Below are 20,627 nucleotides of genomic sequence, written 5' to 3' on the forward strand. Positions count from 1 at the left end.
AGAGAAATGAAGAAGATAGTTTACATTTTACATCACACAGCAATAATTACTTTATTAAATAATTTAATTTAATTACTATAAATTCTCCCCAAGAGATATTTCTGCTCTGCCCAAAGTCTTGTGTCTCTAAATTCCTACTGGGTCTGATTTCATATTCTAGCTTTCTTTCTTCTTTATGTACACCTATAATGTACATAAATGATCTATACATTGCCTCACACTGACTTCTCAAATCTTGCATCATTTCACCCATTATACTTTCACAAAACAATGGGCCCTCCAATTGTTGGGATATATTCTCCTGGGAAAGCAGTGGGGACTAGAAATAACTGCTTTTGTCTTCATCGAATTCTTTTTTATTATTTATTTTTCATTGTGCTGACATACCTTCCAGCAAATTCAGACAGAAATAAGCCTGTCTAAGGGAACAAAATTGGTGCAAACTGTGACAGGATGGTCCCTGAGCTATACAAAATTCATACTTTCAAGAGATAAATTCTAGCTATGTGCTCTGCATTGGAGTATATTCTCCTTATAAAACATTTTTAAAGGAGTTTTAGCATATTTACATATTGTTTATGAGGCAATTTAAAAAGAAGATGAAAAACAATGATAACCCCATATTTCTTTTTAGCTTTCTTGTGATTATTAGTAGTTGACACTTCTTGCTTGCAATGATTTGTTAATATTTTCAATTTCATGGTTTTATATCTCAATATTCATTTATAAATTCTTATTCTAAAAGTTACCTACCCTAAGAAAATATCATGGGAAATCTAAACATAAAATGAATAATTCAAGCTTTTGATGCAGGAAAAATATGTTCAAATTGGTTTTATTTAACTTAAAATAACAATAGTTTTAATTCCAATGAATTCAGTTCTCAAAGAAAATAGGAGCTACTTAGCTTATTATTCATATAGTTCATGCTAAGCATGAGAAACAAGGAGCTCTGTTTATGTTGACATTATTTGGATGGAAGCTGCCATGTATAATAAGATGCTATGTCCTCCTCTTTTTGTGAATCCATCCACTAACCTCCTTGTTTAGCTGCACCGCCTATGCATAGCATGACTCACCTTGGGATCCTTTGGAGTTGTGTCCCCTAAGATTGGAAATGGGGCACCCCTACTGCTATGTTATCTTTTCCTACTTGATAATCAGTACATTCTGTTATGAAGAATTAATGCTTGAAAGTGACATTTAAAATTCCCAAATGTGTAGGTATTTATATATCAAAAATAAAATTGTTAACTAAATTTAACAAAATCAAAATATAATGAATTATATTTTCAGCCTATCTGTTTTAATCCTCTTCTCAAACAAGCTGACTGGCACCATTCTGGCTGGGTTGGGCTTTTTAAGATTAGGCCTGGCAAATAAATTGTCTTTCTTTAAAAAGAAATCTAGGTGCCAATGGTTGACACTGTCTGAGTACTTATTGTGGGCTAGATACTGCTTCACTTATTTTCCATGTAAGAAGTCTTTTATTCCTCACAACAACCTAATAAGTTGGGTGTAATTATTATCACTACTTCACAGGTTAAAAATAAAAATTAAAAAAAAAACCTGAGGCACAAAGAAATTAAACATCTTTGTCAAACAACTAAAAATGTTAGAATCAGAATTTTTACCCAGGCTGACATCAGGATCTGAGTCTTTCGTCTTGTGCTATAATTACAAAATATTCAGGGTCCATAGTGAGTGAGGCTTAGAGATCACGAAATGTTACCAGACAGATAAGTGCTAAAAGCTAGAGAATAAAGCTTAATATTTTATTTTCTACTTTCCTTTTCAAAAGATATCCAATTGCCCAAAGTAGAAACCTAAGAATCATGATGTTTTCTTTTCTCTTATTGATATGGTTTGGATGTTTGTCTCCTCCAAATCTCATGTTGAAATGAAATCCTCAGTGTTGGAGGTGCGGCCTGGTGAGAGGGGTTTGGGTCATGGAGGTGGATCACTCATGAATGCTTTGAGCCCCCACACAGAGTCCCTATTGTAATAATGAGGAGTTCTTGCTCAAAGTTCACATGAGATCTGGTTGTTTAAAAGAGCATGGCACCTCCCTCCTTACTCCACCTCTTTCTCTGTGATATGCTGAAATGGTTTGGCTGTGTCCCCACCCAAATCTCATCTTGAATTCCCACATGTTATGGGAGGGACTTGTGGGAAGTAACTGAATCATGGGGACAGGTATTTCCTGTGCTGTTCTCGTGATAGTGAACAAGTCTCATGAGATCTGACAGTTTTAAAAAAAGGAGTTTCCCTGTACAAGTTATTTTGTCTGTCACCATGTGAGACGTGCCTTTTATCTTCTTCCATGATTGTGAGGTCTCCCCAGCCACAGGAAACTGTAAGTTCAATAAAACTTTCCTTTGTAAATTGCCCAGTCTTGCATATGTCTTTATCAGCAGTGTGAAAATGGACTAATACAGTAAATTGGCACCAGTAGAATGAGGCATTGCTGAAAACATACCTGAAAATATGGAAGCAACTTTGGAACTGGGTAACAGGCAGGGTTGGAACAGTTTGGAGGGCTCAGAAGAAGACAGGAAAATGTGGGAACGTTTGGAACTTCCCAGAGACTTGTTGAATTGCTTTGACAAAAATGCCGATAGTGATATGAAACAATAAGGTCCAGGCTGAGGTGGTCTCAGATGGAGAGGAGGAACTTGTTGGGGATTGGAGTATAGGTAACTCTTGTTATGTTTTAGCAAAGAGACTGGCAGCTCTTTGCCCCTGCCTTAGAGATTTGTGGAACTTTGAACTTGAGAGAAATGATTTAGGGTATCTGGTGGAAGAAATTTCTAAGCAGCAAAACATTCAAGCAGTGACCTGGGTGCTGCTAAAGGCACTCAATTTCATGAGGGAACCAGAGCATAAATGTTTGGAAAATTTGCAGCATGACAATGTGATAGAAAAAAAAAAAATTCCCATTTTCTGAGGAGAAATTTAAGCCAGCTGCAGAAATTTGCATAAATAATGAGGAGCTGAATGTTAATACCCAGGACAATGGGGAAAATGTCTCCAGGGCATGTCAGAGGTCTTCAAGGCAACCCCTTCCATCACAAGCCCAGAGGTTTAGGAGGAAAAAATGGTTTTGTGGGCTGGGCTCAGGGTTCCTCCACTGTATGCAGCCTAGGGACTTGGTGCCCTGCATCCCAGATGCTGCAGCCATGAATAAAAGGAGCCAAGGTACAGCTCAGGCTGTTGCTTCAGAGGGTACAAGCCTCAAGCCTTGGCAGCTTCCATGTGGTATCCAGCCTGCAGGTGCACAGAAGTCAAGAACTGAGGTTTGGGAACCTCTGCCTAGGTTTCAGAAGATGTGTGGAAATGCCTGGATGCCCAGGGAGAAGTTCGCTGCATGGGTGGGTACCTCATGGAGAACATCTGGTAGGGCAGTGCAGAAGGAAAATGTAGGGTAGGAGCCCCCAGACAGAGTCCCTACTAGGGTACCATCTAGTGGAGCTGTGGGAAGAGGGCCACCATCCTTCAGACCCCAGAATGGTAGCTCTGCCTGACAGCTTGCACCATGCACCTAGAAAAGCCACAAACACTCAGTGCCAGCCTGTGAAAGCAGCCAGGAGGGAGGCTGTACCTGCAAAGCCACAGGGACGGAGCTGCCCAAGACTGTGGAAACCCACCTCTTGCATCAGCTTGACCTGGATGTGAGACATGGAGTCAAAGGGGATCATTTTGGAGTTTTAAGATTTGACTGCCCTGATGGATTTTGGACTTGCACAGGGCCTGCAGCCCCTTAGTTTTGGCCAGTTTCTCCCATTTGGAATGGCTGTATTTATCTAATGCCTGTACCCCCATTCTGTCTAGGAAGTAACTAACTTGCTTTTGATTTTACAGGCTCATAGGCTGAAGGCACTTACCTTGTCTCAGATGAGACTTTGGATTTTGGACTGTGGACTTTTTGAGTTAATTCTGAAATAAGATAAGACTTTGCAGGACTGTTGAGAAGGCATTATTGCTTTTGAAATGTGAGGACATGAGATTTGGAAGGGGTTAGGGGCAGAATGATATGCTTTGGCTGTGTCCCCACCCAAATCTCATTTTGAATTCCAACGTGTTGTGGGAGGGACCTGTTGGGAGGTAATTGAATCATGGGAGCAGGTCTTTCCCATGCTGCTCTTGTGATAGTGAATAAGTCTCATGACTGATAGTTTTAAAAAGAGGAGTTTCCCTGCACAAGTTCTTCTCTTGTCTGCTACCATGTGAGATGTGCCTTTTACCTTCCGCCATGATTGTGAGGCCTTCCCAGCCATCTGGAACTATGAGTCCAACAAACCTCTTTCTTTGGTAAATTACCCAGTCTCTGATATGTCTTTATCAGCAGGATGAAAACAGACTAATACATATGCTGCTTCCCTTCGCCTTCCACCAGGATTGTAAGCCTCCTGAGGTCTCAACAGAAGCCAAGATGTTGGTGCCATACTTGTGCAGCCTGCAGAACTGTGAACCAATTAAACCTCTTTTATTTATAAATTACTCAGTCTCAGGTATTTCTTTATATAAACACAAAAACTGCCTAACACACTCACTATCCACCTCTAGTTCTTAACTAATTTATGTGAATTCCTCCCTAGAAATAGGTCTTGAATCTCTCTCTCTCTCTATTTTTTTTTAATGGAATCTCGCTCTGTTGCACTGGCTGGAGTGCAGAGGTGCAATCATGGCTCACTGCAACTTACACTTCCTGGGTTCAAGTGATTTTCATGCCTTAGCCACCCACGTAGCTAGGAAAACAGGCATGCACCATCACCCCCAGATAATTTTTGTACTTTTTTTTTTTTTTAAGTAGAGATGGGGTTTTGCCATGTTGGCCAGGCTGGTCTTGGATTCCTGACCTCAAGTGATCTGCCTGCCTTGGCCTCCCGAGGTGCTGGGATTACAGGTGTAAGCCACCATGTCCAGTTAATTTTTTAATTTTATTTATTTACTTATTAGTAGAGACGGGGTTTTGCCATGTTGGCCAGGCTGGTCTCAAACTCCTGACCTCAAGTGATATTCCAGCACTGGCCTCCCAAAGTGTTGGGATTACAGGTATGAGCCAATGTGTCCGACAGCTCTTGAATCTCTTCATTCCTATTCCTGCCTTAAGCATCTGCTAAGTTCTAGGAAGCTACTACATAAAAGGAGTTGTTTAAACTGGAACCAGAAATTGAACCTATACTTAAAGAATAATGTCCAACCTCCTCTAATTTGCCTGAGACTCTTTATGAACTGGTTACACCTTACATTTCTAACTGTCTCTTTTCTTCTCTTAGGGAGGGACAGTCTTGGCTCAGGCAGTAGAATTGGTATGTGGGGGAGAATTAAAGCAGCTGTGCCAAAGCCTTACACATGCTAAAATCATAAAATGTATGGATCCTAGAAAGAAGCCAGATAATAACCAAAGAGAGAAGTCTTCATGGGTAGTCAAAACCAAGTATCCAGAAGCACATAAGTGAATCAAATTTAGGCAGAAAACATGCATGTTCATAGATGGTGGAGGGATGTGGGAGGAAGGGCAGATTGCTTACAAAAGGACAGGAATGAAGCACAGATCAGCTTTACTGCTACCCTACTTCTCTGACTCAATCCCACCATTCACCTGTCATGTACATTTCTTCAACTATGCATAAAATGCTTCCATTTGCTCATTCTAAACTCCAATTCTAGAATAACTTCTAGTCTCTGTTCATGTAAACCATTTTTCAAGACACACCCAACCCCTTTGCCATAAAGCCTTCTCCAGGAAGAATCCTGTCAGTCTCCCTTTTGCCTGAACACTTTTGCAGTACTTACAGTTAATATTACATACCTTAATGATCCATTTCTTTGACTTTTTTTGAAGTGGATTTTTACTTCCACCAAACTTTAGGTTTTTTGACAGTCATTATGGATGAAGAGGAATAATTTACTTCTTTCCCCATGTTCTTCTTGCTCTTTTTTTTAGAGGCAAGGTGCTAATCTAATGGACTCATATTCCACAACATGGTTTGTGCTGTATTTCCTAGAGTATGTGGTGGCGATAAATTAAAGGGTACCGCCACTGAGTTTTTCTTCTTCTATTTACTTAGGCTGGATTTTCCTTTCAAAGCAGAGCTTGAGATGAAAAATAATATATAAGTATTTTATGTAACAATGTGTTTCCACAGATTAGGAATGAGGTACAGGTAGGAGAGAAACAGGGGACAAAGAAAAAAGCAAATTTGGAGATGCATTATCAAGTTGTCCAACAGCATGGGTGACTAGTTCTTGATCCAGTGTGCCTTTCTGAGGAAATCTCTGAAGTGTACCCCCAAAATGTCTCCCTCAGGGGAGAGAAGAGAAAGCATTTATCCAGCAGTTTCCATCTTCTATTGGTCAAGGTAACCACATGAGTATTAAATTTCACATACTTTCATGTGAGTTCTGAGCAGTTTAGGCAGATATTCTACTAAGCCAGTGAAAAATAAACCCTGTGAGAAACAGTGTGAGGAGCCCTAGGGTACACATAAGAGTTACATGATTTGAGCCCGAGGTACAGGTACTGACAATTTACACTTAGGTAAAATTGATCCAAGCTTTGGAGCTGTTCCCTGCAGCAGTGGCTGGAACAAGAAGTGGGGCAAAGGAGATTCAAAGTGGTGTAAAAGAGAATCTTATCATACTGCACAAGATTATTTCTGTAAGAGGACACAGGTCTTATCTCTGAGCAATCCCAAAAAACTTTTTTTCTGTTTTCACTTTTGCTTTGTATCTCCACTATGTGAAATTTACAAAGGACTGCCTTGCCTAAATCCTTGCAACACTGCTCTTCAGTCCTCATGTTTTTAACTATTGAGTGCATCATAACTCAGTCATGTCTTTTGCTTGTTGCTTGTTTTGTGGTAAGGTTAACATTTGGTTGTAGGGAGAAGATGAACCTTCACTTAGTCTTTGTATATAAGTCACAACTTTTAGAAAGTTCTGCATTAGGGATTGCCAATATTAAGCTAAAAATACAATAGCAATTTTTTTTCCACTTTTTTATGGTGTATATATATTTCCCTTGGATAGTTAATAGAAAAGGGTGCCTGGGTCAAGAAAAAATATATTATTACTGACCCCTGCAGCTAGTACTATTATGTAGTGTTTTAAAACCTACCATGATTTTAGTTTATTGCAAGTTTTTTTAATATATAAGACTGACCACCAACTTTTCTCCCATTAAAAAACTCTCATTCTCTCTCTTTCTCTCTCTTTTTTCTTTCTTTCCTTTCTTTCTCTTTCTTTCTCTCTTTCTTTTCTTCCTTACTTCCTTCCTTTTTTCTTTCTTTCTGTCTCTCTCTCTCTGTTTCTCTCTCACACACATATACACCCACACATACACACACACACACACATGAACACACACACACACATAACAAGTTGAAGAAAGACAAAAGCCTGAATTTAAGAATTGATTTTGGAGGTAGAAACTTCTGGCTCAATAACACATTGGCAGAGAAAAGAAAGAATTAAAGTTCAGTCTTTATTTATTCATTCCTCTTTTTGGGAATGAATAGTAATGATGAATATAGAACCATGTTACATAAGTTATACCCTAAAAATCACATATCAAGAAAATTTAGTGTTCTAAATAAATTTATGATAAAATTAAATGGCTGATAAAAAGAACACTTATTAAGATATATTACATTTTGCCAAAATTGAGCTGCATAAAAAATTAGCCTGAGTTTCTTAAGAAACTTACTCTTTTTAGCCATATGCAATTTCTCTGTTTATAGAAGAAACAAAGGACACCATTTTTGCCAGTTACCCATATAAGACTTTACCTTGGGGACTGCAATTACTATTTACTCTCCCAGATAAAAAGCATTTAATGACCAAATTATGCAAATGGGTTTTGTTTATAATAATGTTAATTTTGGGAAAATGACATGATCAGAAATGCACATTTGAAATCATGGAAGCAATGCGTAGACTCTAGAGAAAAGGAGTGTCATCTATGTTTTTGTGGAGCTCTATTTGAAAACTATTGTCTAATTCAATAAATTGCTTTGAGATAACCAGCCATCCAGAAAAATAAAATATTTAAAAGATTGCTTTTTTCTCTAGCTATGAAAGCAAAATAAATTACAGATGGGTTAAATAATTGAATTTAAAAATCCCTGCAGGAATAAATAGTGCTGTTGGCACTATTAGAGATTAGTGAACTCTAAAACATCAATAGACATTGTTCAAAGTGAAGAATAGAGAGTGAAAAATACTGAAGAAAAGTGATTAAAGGCTCAGGGACCTGTGGAAGCACAGCAAATGGTCTAATATACATGCAACTGGAACCATAAGAAAAAGAGAATAAAAATGAAGCATAGACAATATTTGAAGATATAATGTGTAAAAATTTTCCAAATATTATTTTAAAAAAACACATTTATTTAGAGACCCAAGAAGTTTAGCTAAACCTAAGCACAGTAAGAACAAAGAAACCCAAACCCAGATATAAAATAACAGATTATAAAAAGAAAAAGAAAAATATTAAAAGGAGATACCCAATTGCTGGTGTGAATTCTGTCTCATGCATTGATACTGACTTGTCTGACTTATATATTCACCAAAATAAATCATATTTTTACCCAAAAAATACATTTGAGTATATTTGAAAAGACTGAAATCTTACAGAGTATATAATTCGACTAAAACCATGCAAATTAGAAATTAATAACTGAAAGGTATCTGTCCACTATTAGTTTCCTATTGCTGCTGTAAAACAATGATCATAAACTTGCTTTAAAAACAGAAAAAAAAATCATACAGTTCTGGAGGTCAAAAATACAAAATGAGTCTTACAGGTATACAATCAAGGTGTTGGTAAAGCTGGTTTCTTCTGGAGGCTCCTGACAGAGAAATTGTTTGTTGTCTCTTTTAGCATCTGGTGGCTGCTAGCATCCCTCAGCTTGTGGCCACATCACTTCAAAATCTACTTCTGTTGTTTCATTGTCTTCTTTTCTGTATTCAAATCTCCCTTTGTTTTCATCTTATAGAACTCTTAAGACTACAATTAAGGTATACCCAGGTAATCTAGGATAATCTTCCTATCTAAGACCCTTAACTTTATACTTGCAAAGTCTTTTTTTGCCATGTAAGGTAACATTCACAGTTTCCAGGGATTATTATGCCGATATCTTTGGGAGCTATTCAGCCTAACACATTTCTTAAATATTTGCAAATCTCAGACACATTAAGTAATCTATGCATCAAAGAAGAAGTCATAAGAAAAGTGAGAAAAATATTTCAAACCACAATAAAATAAAAACAACTTATAAAAACTAGTAGAATGATGTTAAAGTGGTGCTTTGAGGAAAATTTGTATCAGTAAATGATACTAGCAAAGAAGAACAATTTAAAATCAATTTAAATTGATTAAAAACAATTTAAAATCAATTATTTAAGCTTCCATCATAGAAAATTTTTTTAAAAAACAAATTAAATCCAAGTTATGTAGATAAATATAAATATTAAAGATGTGAACAAATATTAATTAATGAGAAAAATAAAATAGGGATAACTAATAGAATCAGAAGCTGAATCTGTAAAAGACTAATAAACTTCATAAATTCCTGGTGAGATTAATGGAAAAAAAGAGAAAGAAAGCAATGGATGAATGTCAGAAATAAGAGATGTGATATCACTGAATATTTTATAGATAATAAAAGGATAATAAGATATTGTGAACAACTTGATGCAAATAAATTTGACAGTTGAGATGAAATGGATAAATTATTTGGTGACACAAACTACCACAGCTCACACACACACAAAATAAACATTATGAATTTTTCTAAATCTATTAAGTAATTAAATTAGTAATCAAAACTGTTCCTATGAAGAGAACTCTAGGTCCAGATGGCTTCACTGGTGAATCTCTCAAACACTGAAGAAATACAGTCATACAAAGACTTTCAGAAAGTAGAAAAGGAGTGATAGTCTGTGTGCTGTGACTCAAGCCTGTATTCCCAGCACTTTGGGAGGCTGAGGCAGGAGGATCATTTGAGCCCAGGAGTTTCGGACCAGCCTGGGAAACATAGTGATACCCTGTCTCTACTATGCAGTTTCCTAGGGAGACAGGATCCAATATGTGTATATATATGTGTGTGTGAATATATATATATAATTAGCTGGGTATGGTGGCACACGCCTATAATCCCAGCTGCCTGGGAGGCTGGAGGGGGGAGGACTGCTTGAGCCCAGGAGGTCTAGGCAGCAGTGAGCCATGATCGTGCCACTGCACTCCAGCCTAGGTGACAGAGTGAGATGTCGTTTATTTTTTAAAAAAAAAAAAAAGGAAGAAAGAAAAGGAGGGATGGCTTTCCAAATTATTCCATGAGGCCAGCATTATTCTGATACCAAAATCTAACAAAGATACTATGAGAAAAGATAATTGCAGATTAATATCTTTTATGAAAACAGTTACAAAATATTCGAAAATATGGCACTATTGAATCCAGCAATACTAAAAAGGGTAATGCATTAGGACCAATAAAGGGCCAGAAATGCAAGTTTACGTTTAAATGAAATGTTAAATTTTATAATAAAATAAATTTAAGATATATCAATAAATGTAGTTTAGAACTTTAAAAGAATAAAAAAATCCATTTTAAAACTAATCAATATAATTCACTGTATTAAAAAACTATGAAAGAAAAAACATAAATCATCTCTATATATATAGAAAAAGCATTCGATAAAATTAAACACTCATTCACGATAAAAATTTCAACAAACCAATAATAGAGGGAACTTTTTCAACCTGATAAAGGACGTCTACAAAATATCCACAGCTAATATCAGACTTACTGCTTTCCTTCTGAGACTGAGGAACAAGTCAAAGCTGTTCACTCTCCTTACCTTTATTTGATAATGTTTTGGATTCTCCAATTAATGTGATAAGCCTAGGAAAAGAATAAAAATAATAGAAATCAGTATTGTCTCTATTCGCAGAAGATATGACGGTCTTTGTAGAATATCCTAAGAACTTTCCAAAACAAATAAATAAAATTAGTAAGGAAATTTTTAAAAGGCACAAGAACCAAGAGCATTACGCAAAATCCATTACATTTCTCTATACTAAAAACTTAAATTGCCAAATTAAATATTGCTTACCAAAGCTCCCAAATAATAAGTTCCTAAGAATAAACTTAATTTTAAAAGTATAAGACTTGAGTACTGAAAATGACAAGACATTTTTGAGAGAAATTTGTAAAATGTGTCCCATTTTTTGTGGATTGGCAGACCAAGTATTGTCAAAATGTCAAAATGTCAATTTTGACAATTGAGTTATAGAGTCAGTGCAAACCTGATAAAATATTTATTTGTCAAAATTGTTGATGATGCTAAAATTTATTTTTAAAACTAATTTTTAATAGTCAAAAAAATTTTAAAATAATAACATTGCAAGACTTAAACTACAAAAATCAGGACAGTGCAATATAAGAATAGACACATAAATAAATGGAACAGAATAGAACATCTAGAAATAGATCTAAACATATATGGTCAATGGATTTTTTGTAATGGTGGCATCATAATTTAATGGAGGCATAACAGTATTTTTAATTCTTTGTGCTGGAAAGAAAAAATGGGAAAAAATGAGAATGGAAAGTTAGGCAGGGGAAATTAATATGAAAAACAAGATCTCAACCTCTATTTCATACTTCACTCACAATTTATTGAAGGTTGATTATGGCTTTTATTGTGGTGGCTTCCTTTGGCCTCTAATAATCCATCCTTGATTTTTCTTAGTTGCTATGGTTTGATACTCATATTGCCTCTCCAGGCATTTTGTCCCTATTAACACAATTTTTTAATTAACCATCTTCATATCTGTGTGGAGACATGTCTCTTTGTCTGCCACTCTAACTTTGCCACTTATATTAATTTCACAAATCTTGTTTCTAGAATTAAGATCTGCCATCTGACTTCTATAATTATTCTATCATACCCTTGCTGTCAATGAACCTAATTCTGAAATGGTATCACCTGCTGTGATTGCTGGCCTGTGGAGGAGAGCTACCACTAAGCTTTTCAATAACTACTATTCCCCACTATTAGTACATTTCTCATTTCTCTAATAAAAAGTATCCATTTTTGTCAGTTTGTGGATGTTCTGGCTTTACATAATATTGTCTAGTTTTGCAAACCCAACTTTTTGGTCTGTTTCTTTCCTTCTTCCTCATCTACTATAACAATTTCAGAATTTATAAGTCACTTAATGTGGACCATCTCTTGCTCCAAGTTTCCTATGGGCTATCCTTGCAAAGTATTAGCACTGTCTCTTGCAGTCTTTGCTGTAATATGCATTACATTCCATTCCCTTGATCCAGCACCCTCAGTATCCAGTTTAACTGTACATGTCTTAGTTCATGACAGTGAATTTAAGCTAGATCCTGCAGCTCCATATAAGGTATAAGCCCTGCCCCCTTTCCCTTAGAAAGCCAACATTTTCTTAGCTCAGTTTTGTTGTGAAACGGTTACAGATCTGGTGACCAGGAGGGAAGGTGGGGACAAATCATGAGAAGAGGTATTTTGTCTTACAAGCCAGAGGACTTTCCATTGACTTCAAGCAACAATGGAGCACTAGTCTCTCACAAGAAGGAGTATGCCACTTCTGTGCATCCAGACAGTTAAGGGGATTCTGGGGCTTCAATATTTTCAAGTGTATTCCGAATGTCTCCATTTCACATCCCAGAGCACTTTTCTTTACTAATCATAGCTTTAATCTCAGCATAGCAGACCTGGCTGCATTGAGATTTTAACCTACTCTTGAGCTCTGCTACTCTTATAATTAAATACTGGGCTACTAGGCATGGTCTTCTTCTTTTTCTGTCTTTTGACTGAAGGAGGCTGGAATCTGCTTATATGCCAACAATAAGTTATGTTGGCATGTTATGAGGCAGACTGCCCTCAGAAGAAGCAGGGTCCACACCTTTGGAATCCCCAGAACTAGCTTACAATTTTCACTATTAAACCAATTTGGAATTTTTCTTCATTTGTTGAGACAGTAATTATTTAAATACTCAGAAATAAATCTTGCTAAATATGTGCAAGAACTCTATATGCAAAAGTATAAATACAGGCATACCTCGGTTCTGTTGTTGTTTCTATTTCAAAACACCACAATAAAGTGAATATTGCAATAAAGCGAGTAACAATGTTTTCCCAGTGCATATAAAAGTAATATTTACACTATACTGTAGTCTATTAAATGTTCAATAGCACTATGTCTAAAATACAATGTATACCTTGATTAAAAAGATTTTACTGCTAAAAAATGCTAATGATCAGCTGAGCCTTCAGTGAGTCATAATCCTTTTGCTGGTGGAGAGTTTTGACTCCATGCTGATGGCTGCTGACTGATCAGGGTGGTGGTTGCTGAAGGTTAGGATGACTGTGGCAATTTCTTAAAATAAGAGAACAATGAAGTTTCCTGCATCAATTGACTGTTCCCTTCATGAAGGATTTCTCTATAGCATGCAATGATATTTGATAGCACTTTACTCACAATAGAACTTCTTTCAAAATTGGAGACAATCCTCTCAAATCCTGACAAGGCTTTAATAACCAAATTTATGTAATATTCTAAATCTTTTATTGATGTTTCAGTAATGTTCACATCATCTTTTCCAGTAGTTTCCATCTCAAGAAGCCACTTTCTTTACTCATTCATGAGGCAACTCCTCAGCTGTTCAAGTTTATAATGAGATTGCAGCAATTTAGTCACAGCTTCAGGCTTCAATTCTAATTCTAGATCTCTTGCTATTTCTACCATATCTTCAGTAACTTCCTCCACTGAACTTTTGAACCCTTCAAGGTCATCCATGGGGGTTGGAATAAACTTCTTTCAAATACATGTTAATGTTGATATTTTGACCTCCTCTTATAATCATGGATGTTTTTAATGCCATGTGGAATGCTAAACTCTTTCCAGAGGTTTTAAACTTACTTTGCCTAGATCCATCAGAGGAATCACTATCTATGGCAGCTATATAGCCTTACAAATTTTTTCTCAAATAATAAGACTTGAAAATCAAAAATTACTCCTTGATCCATGAGCTACAGAAGGGACGCTGTGTTAGCAGGCATGAAAACAGCATTCACCTCCTTGTACATCTCTATCAGAGCTCTTGGATAACCAAGTATATTGTTGATGAGATGCAGAAATATTATTTTTCTGAGCAGGTCTCAACAATGGGTTTAATATATTCAGTAAACCACTGTAAACAGATGTGCTGTCATCCAGGCTTAGAGAGCACAGGGAGAGTAGATTTAGCATAATTCTTAAAGGCCCTAAAATTTTTAGATTGGCAAATAAGCTTTGGCTTCAAATTAGCATCACCACTGCATTAGACCCTGACAAGAGGGTCAGCCTTTCCTTTGAAGCTTTCAAGGCAGGCATTGACTTTCTGGCTATGAAAGTCCTAGATGGTATCTTCTTCCAATATAAGGCTGTTTCATCTACATTGGAAATGTGTTTTATAGTGCTGCCACTTCCGTCAATGATCTTAGCTAGGTCTTCTGAATAACTTGCTGTAGCTTCTCCATCAGCACTTGCTACTTCACTTTGTACTTTTATGTTATGGAGGTAGCTTCTTTCCTTAAACAACATTAACTGACCTCTTCTAGCTCTAGTTCTTTGTATATTTTAGATAATAGTCATTTATTTGATATGTTTTGCAATTATTTTTCCCACTCTGCAGCTTGTCTTTTTATTCTTGTCATGATGCCATTTACAGAACAAATATTTTTAATTTTAATCAAATCCAGATTATCAATCACTCCTTTCATGTATGGTGCCTTTGGTGTAGTATCCAAAAAGTACTTAACAAAGCTGTGGTTCTACAGATTTTCTTTTATGTCATCTTCTAGGAGTCTTATTGTTTAGCATTTTACATTTAGGTTTATGACCCATATTGACTTAATTTTTTTGTGATGGGTCTAAAATCTGTATCTATATTCATTTTCTATGCATGTAGATGTCCAGTAGTTCCAACAACCTGTGTTGAAAAGACTGTCTTCTCTATATTGTATTGCCTTTGCTCCTTTGTCAAAAATTATTTGACAATATTTATATGGGTATGTTTCTGGTCTTTCTTTTCTGTTCCGTTGATCTGTCTATTTTTTACCAATACCATATTATCTTGATTATTGTAGCTTTATAATATGTCTTGCCATTATCTAGTTTTTTTGTGCTCTTGGATTGGAACAAGGCGTGAAGTGCTATTGCAGTCCACACACATTGTTGCTTATCTACTATCTCACCTATATGGCATGTAGTGACAGCTCAACAATTATAAATAATTTAGTGAAACTCTATTGATATTTTAGACTTACTTGGTTTTGTCCTAGATTAGAGTGTTGTGCAAAACAACAGGTAGGGTGAGAACAACTTTTATAATTTACTCCTATCTCCTGAAGTATGTTAAAAGGAATCTAAATCAGAATTCTAGCAATACTTCCTGAATTTCATGGTTCGTTTTCCCAGTTATCTTTACCTAGTTTCTCTTCAACACTCTCTTAAGCTTCTTTTTGCCAAATAGCCTAACCCTCCCTCTGTAAGATTTTATTTATCTAGCCCCTATTCACTTGGTTCTTACTATATTTCTCTCCCTTTTTTCTTTCAGCTTTTACATGGATTCACCTTCTTTTTCTCTGGGCTTTTCACTGATTCTGTTTCATAAATGAGATACAATAATGGTGGGATGATTCACAGATATTCTCGAAGTCCTCATTTAAAAAATCTATATACATATTGCAAATAACATTTGCTGATGTTAAACATATTTTGAGAATGCAAACATGTTTCCTGTCAACTTAAATAATCACTGACATTTACTTTTTAACATATAATAGCAAACACTATTTCAAGCATAGTATTTTATATATTTTATCCTAAGTACTTAGTTCTAAGTACTTGTATCCTAAGCACTTTATTCCAAATCATTTTATTATAAATACTTTATTCATTTTAAGTCTTCTTAACAATCCTATAAGAAATGTAAATACTCTCATTTTATAGATGAGGAAACTGACATAGACTAGTGTTTGGTTAAGTTGTTCAAGGTCATAAATCAATAAGATTATTATTTCTGAATAATAGTCATATAGAAATGTGGACTCTGAACCCAATGAGTTTGCCTCCAGAAACTTAGTGAGTAACATACAGCCTCACTCCGCATGTTTGTAGTTATAAGAATCCTGCCTCATGCCTAAAGGGATAAAAATTTGTTAATGCACATTATTATGAATAATAGATAAAAATTTTCTGCTGAGTCGAATAACATAGTTCAGCATAAGAAGAAATATATATTAGCAAGATAATTGTTACTAATCAACATAAATTTCCCTGAAGTCCTCCGCTGAAATACCCTATCTTCTAACTTCTGTTGTTTTTGTGCTTACTTGGTCATTAGAATCCACAGCTGGGGTAATTAGCAAGCAACAAATAAATGACTAAATAATTGTTGAGGATTTTATATTACCTTAGGAGATTTTTAGAAAAAAATTCAACAAAAACATGTAACGACATTTTAAAAAATCCCATAATACCTATCTTTAAGGTCCTTGCAAAATATTGAAAGAATAACACATAATAAAACACGTATATGAAGACCGGAATTGAGCCTAGCAACCTACAAAAAATAACTACAACTACCAATGTAGTTGAGAGATAAATTTACAGTCTACCCTCTAGGAAGTTATCTAGGAAAAATAAACTAGGTAACTACAAAATGAAAACCTCCTGAAATTTCACTGGGACAGATGTGCTTACCCTTTTTAATTACCATCATAGATGAGCACTGTTAAGGTGGGGAGATTGGCTGCTAATTGGATTTGATGTTGGAATTTATTCCACCTTCCATTAGAAGACAATCTGGGAAGTTTTACAAAAAACTAAATCATCGGATTTTTAACATGAATTATTATTGGAGTCGTGCATTGGGATAATATTCATGCAACCATTGACTTTTAAAATTGATTTTCTAGCATGTGCTATAAACTTTTTAAACATTGAGGAGAGAGTAGTAAACAAAATATGCAAATCCTGTGCCTTTGTATAGCCTACGTTCTGGTGGGGAGATAAAAAATAAAGCAATAGAAATTTATTACATGATATAAATAATATATAATGTCAAGGAGTATACAGTTGTTGTGATAAAGGATGCAGTAAGAATGGATAGCATAGCAGGTTCTCCAGGAAGGCCTCTCTGAAGGGCAATATTTGAGAGAGAACTGAATGAAGCAAGAGACCAAGGGATGATACTATTTGTGGGAAATAGAAGCAAAGGCTGAGGAAACAGCAAGTTCAAATGTCTGAGAATAGATATGCCTGGGATGTTTGAGGAATTAAAAAGAGGCCAGTAAGAGGATGGCATATATGACATTGCCAATGTTTATTGAAATGGAATAACGTTTGTGATAAATAGCCAAATAAAAAAGAAAATTCAAAATAGTGTACATAATGTTATATATGAAAATTCCTAGCTACGAAAGAAAATAAAACTATAGCAAAAATATGCTGTCTACATAGATTTAAAGATATATAGATATATGTAAAGAAATATGAATATATGTGTGTCTGTGTGTGTATATATATATATATGACATACCATTTACCAAATATACTACCAGTTTTAATTTAATCACTCGTGTATTTGGTTTTTTCTTTGCTTGCTTTTCTGTATATTATTAATTTTACATATGTGTCTTAACTTAATTTTATGTATGTGTCTCAACTTAAAATTTATCTAGTGAGCATACCAGAGCTTTACAAGCTTAGTTCTGCTAAGACATTGAACCTCTGCTTTGATTTTTATAAGTAGCATTTACATGACATCAAAGGCAGAATGAGAAATAGAGTATAGGGATATGAAGCTAGAGTCAATTGGATGATAGAAATTTATAGAATAAAACAAGCAAATGGATGTACTAGGAGATGTATACAATAAACAAGTTTAAAACTTAGAGATAAGCCAAACAAGGAATAGAAAAGGATGTAATGAACCTAGTAAAGAATGGTTCTGGGGCCTTAGCAATGAAGAAGTGGTATATAGCATTCTGATGGATAATCAGGCAGAACCTTAACATGACTGCTGGCATTAACGTAACAGCAATACAAAGTTAATGAAACATTCACCAGAAATTTAACATCCATTTATCATTATGTGTTATCTTTAATCAAGGACATCTTTAAAGAGAACTGTCTGTAGATTCAAATGGGAAGTGTTTTCCACGAGAGGGTTAAACCTTGAATATTTTAAGGGCAATCAAGCAAATGCATTTCCTTTATTCAAGTGCATAACCTTGGAATTATGGAAAAATAAGAAAATCTTTATTAGCAAAATAACTTTTTTCAATAAAGTCAGAAGAAACAACAGTATGTTTTGACAGTTTATTTGCTTGACCTGACACCAATCACATTTGCATAAAAGAGAGATATCAACTCATACAAATGCTTTTGAGTCAGGATGCTATCCTCCAAAGTGGAATTTTATTTTATAGTAAAATTGGTCAACTGGCAGTTAAATGGTCCAAACTCCTTTCTATTTGTGCCATTAGTTTTGTTTATCACCCGAGACATCGTAATTTTATTATCTGTTAAATGAGGAGAGCAGCACCAGCCTCTATCAAAGAGAGAGAAAACAGTGATGACCATTCAATCCTACAACATGCATCGGTGAAAAATAAGTTTTCTATTTTTATAAATCATGCAGTTTTTATGTGGTCACTGTACTTTCCCATATCCAAATATACCTACAGTCTTTCTTGTAATAAGCATATCCATCTTCATAGCTATTTAGAAGAGATGCATAGAAGAGAATAAATAAACATTTGGGTGGATATATAAACCGTGTACTTAGAGGTTTTCAGTTTTTTTCCACTGGTGTGACTTTTCTTTTTTTTGGATTTTATGAATTTTATGCTTTATATATCTATCACCTAGTGTATTAATAAAACCACCTTAAAGCCAGCACAGATGCAGTGTACCTTGCAAAGTGAGTATGTAATAATGACACAGATGCTGCCCCGTCTCTAGCTATGCTATTTTCATCTGCTCACAGGGTGCGCATCTGTGAATTGCTGGCTAAACATCATTACTGCAGTGTTGGTATTTACATGTTCAACCCTAATACCAGAACATGTAGTTTCTGTGTTTTCCCTAACAGTGTAGAAAGGTCCCTGTCCTTGGAGTCTTATGACTTTGGGTTGCTTCTTGTCCTTTCCCTTATTGTGTAGCATAGTCTTTCTAGAATTCTTTTCTGTCACCCTTAATATGTGACTGATCATCTAAAGGGTTGTTATGGGATTTGGTAAACTCAACTATGTATAATCAGGTTTCAAAATATAAAACATTATCCAAATGTGTGGGTAACTGAAATGTCAAAATTTAGAACTTCTGATTTGCTACTGTGTTTACAGCTTTTTCTGCATTATGCAGGAATAAGAAGTAGGAGGTAAGGTTTCTGACAAAATGCAGCTAATGATCCGATTAGTGAAACTACATTTATAATACAGAAAGATAAATAATGAACATGGGAACAATAATGAAGAAAAAACATAATTCAAAAGTAAAAGGGAAGTCACTTGGTAATCAAAGTTCAATGGACAAATAAAATATGAACAGTAAGTGTGGTAAAAGGCAGTAAAAGAGGAAAACGAGTTTTGTGTTGAGAGGAATGTGTGAGCTGAAACTTGAGGAACTGGATGGGCAGTGTATAGGTTGTGTGAATCCTTCAAGCAAAAGAGCTAAATCAAGAAAGCCACATAGAGGAAAGAGAAGAAAAGAAAAGAAACAAACAAAAAATCTTTGATTATATTTCACTAGGGATAGTGTATCAGGCTCTTGACATTTACAATTTGAAATAGAATAAAATATTTGTGTTGAATACTTGAAAAATGAATAAAGATATAATGAATATATTCAGGGAATCTTTTTTCCCCTTTTCTGTAGGTGAATGCAAAATATCTAAGGAATAGCAAAAATGGGAGTTGGACTGAGACACAAAACAAAGTTGCGATAGATAAGGATAAACAAATATGGAAGAAAGATGTCAGTAGAGAAAGCTTAATTTGGGGTTGTTGAAATTTCATTCGCTGATACTATTTTAAAAGGTAACAACCAATTCCTCATGAGAATAAAATGTGGGAGGGAGATGGACATAGACAAAATACAGAGGAACAATATTTACTAGATTTTTTTAACCTGAAATGTCTGAATTATTGTTGCAAACAGATTTTGGCTTTGCAACAGCATCTAGTCTGGAAGTGTTCGCTTTTCTCAGTTCATTATAAACAGCTAAAATAACTTTTTAGGACAACCAAATTCTCTGTTACCTGGCCCCAATTCAGTTTCAGATGATTCAGCAACACCAGTGTTGATAGAACAGTTACTCATAGCACCTACTTTAATGCAAAGTACAGAGTAGCCAAGCACAATAAATATTGATGGTGGTGACACCAGACTATGATAAAATGTTTCTTTCTACTTCTCCTTTAGTTAGCCTTTCTCTGTCCTTCTCATTTCAAGCTTCCCCTCTTTTCCATGCAAGATGAATATCCACGGTCATTTAATCACCTTCCCTCCTTAGTCCTACAGACTGCTATGCTTTATA

The 20,627-nt window shown here is 35.3% G+C and overlaps 1 protein-coding gene across 4 annotated transcripts in view; it reads right to left on the reverse strand.

The window, feature by feature from the left end:
• TYRP1 (tyrosinase related protein 1) overlaps nucleotides 1–20,627 on the reverse strand; it is a 1,209,372-nt gene that overhangs the window by 192,268 nt on the left and 996,477 nt on the right. For all 4 annotated transcript variants that reach the window (XM_055351058.2, XM_055351059.2, XM_055351061.2 and 1 more), the window contains one exon: nucleotides 10,867–10,910. The gene's annotated coding sequence lies outside the window, so the exon portion shown is untranslated. The remainder of the gene's footprint in view (nucleotides 1–10,866; nucleotides 10,911–20,627) is intronic.

The sequence above is a fragment of the Gorilla gorilla genome, chromosome 13, assembly GCF_029281585.2.
Source record: "Gorilla gorilla gorilla isolate KB3781 chromosome 13, NHGRI_mGorGor1-v2.1_pri, whole genome shotgun sequence".
In the NCBI taxonomy this organism is placed as follows: Eukaryota; Metazoa; Chordata; class Mammalia; order Primates; family Hominidae; genus Gorilla; species Gorilla gorilla.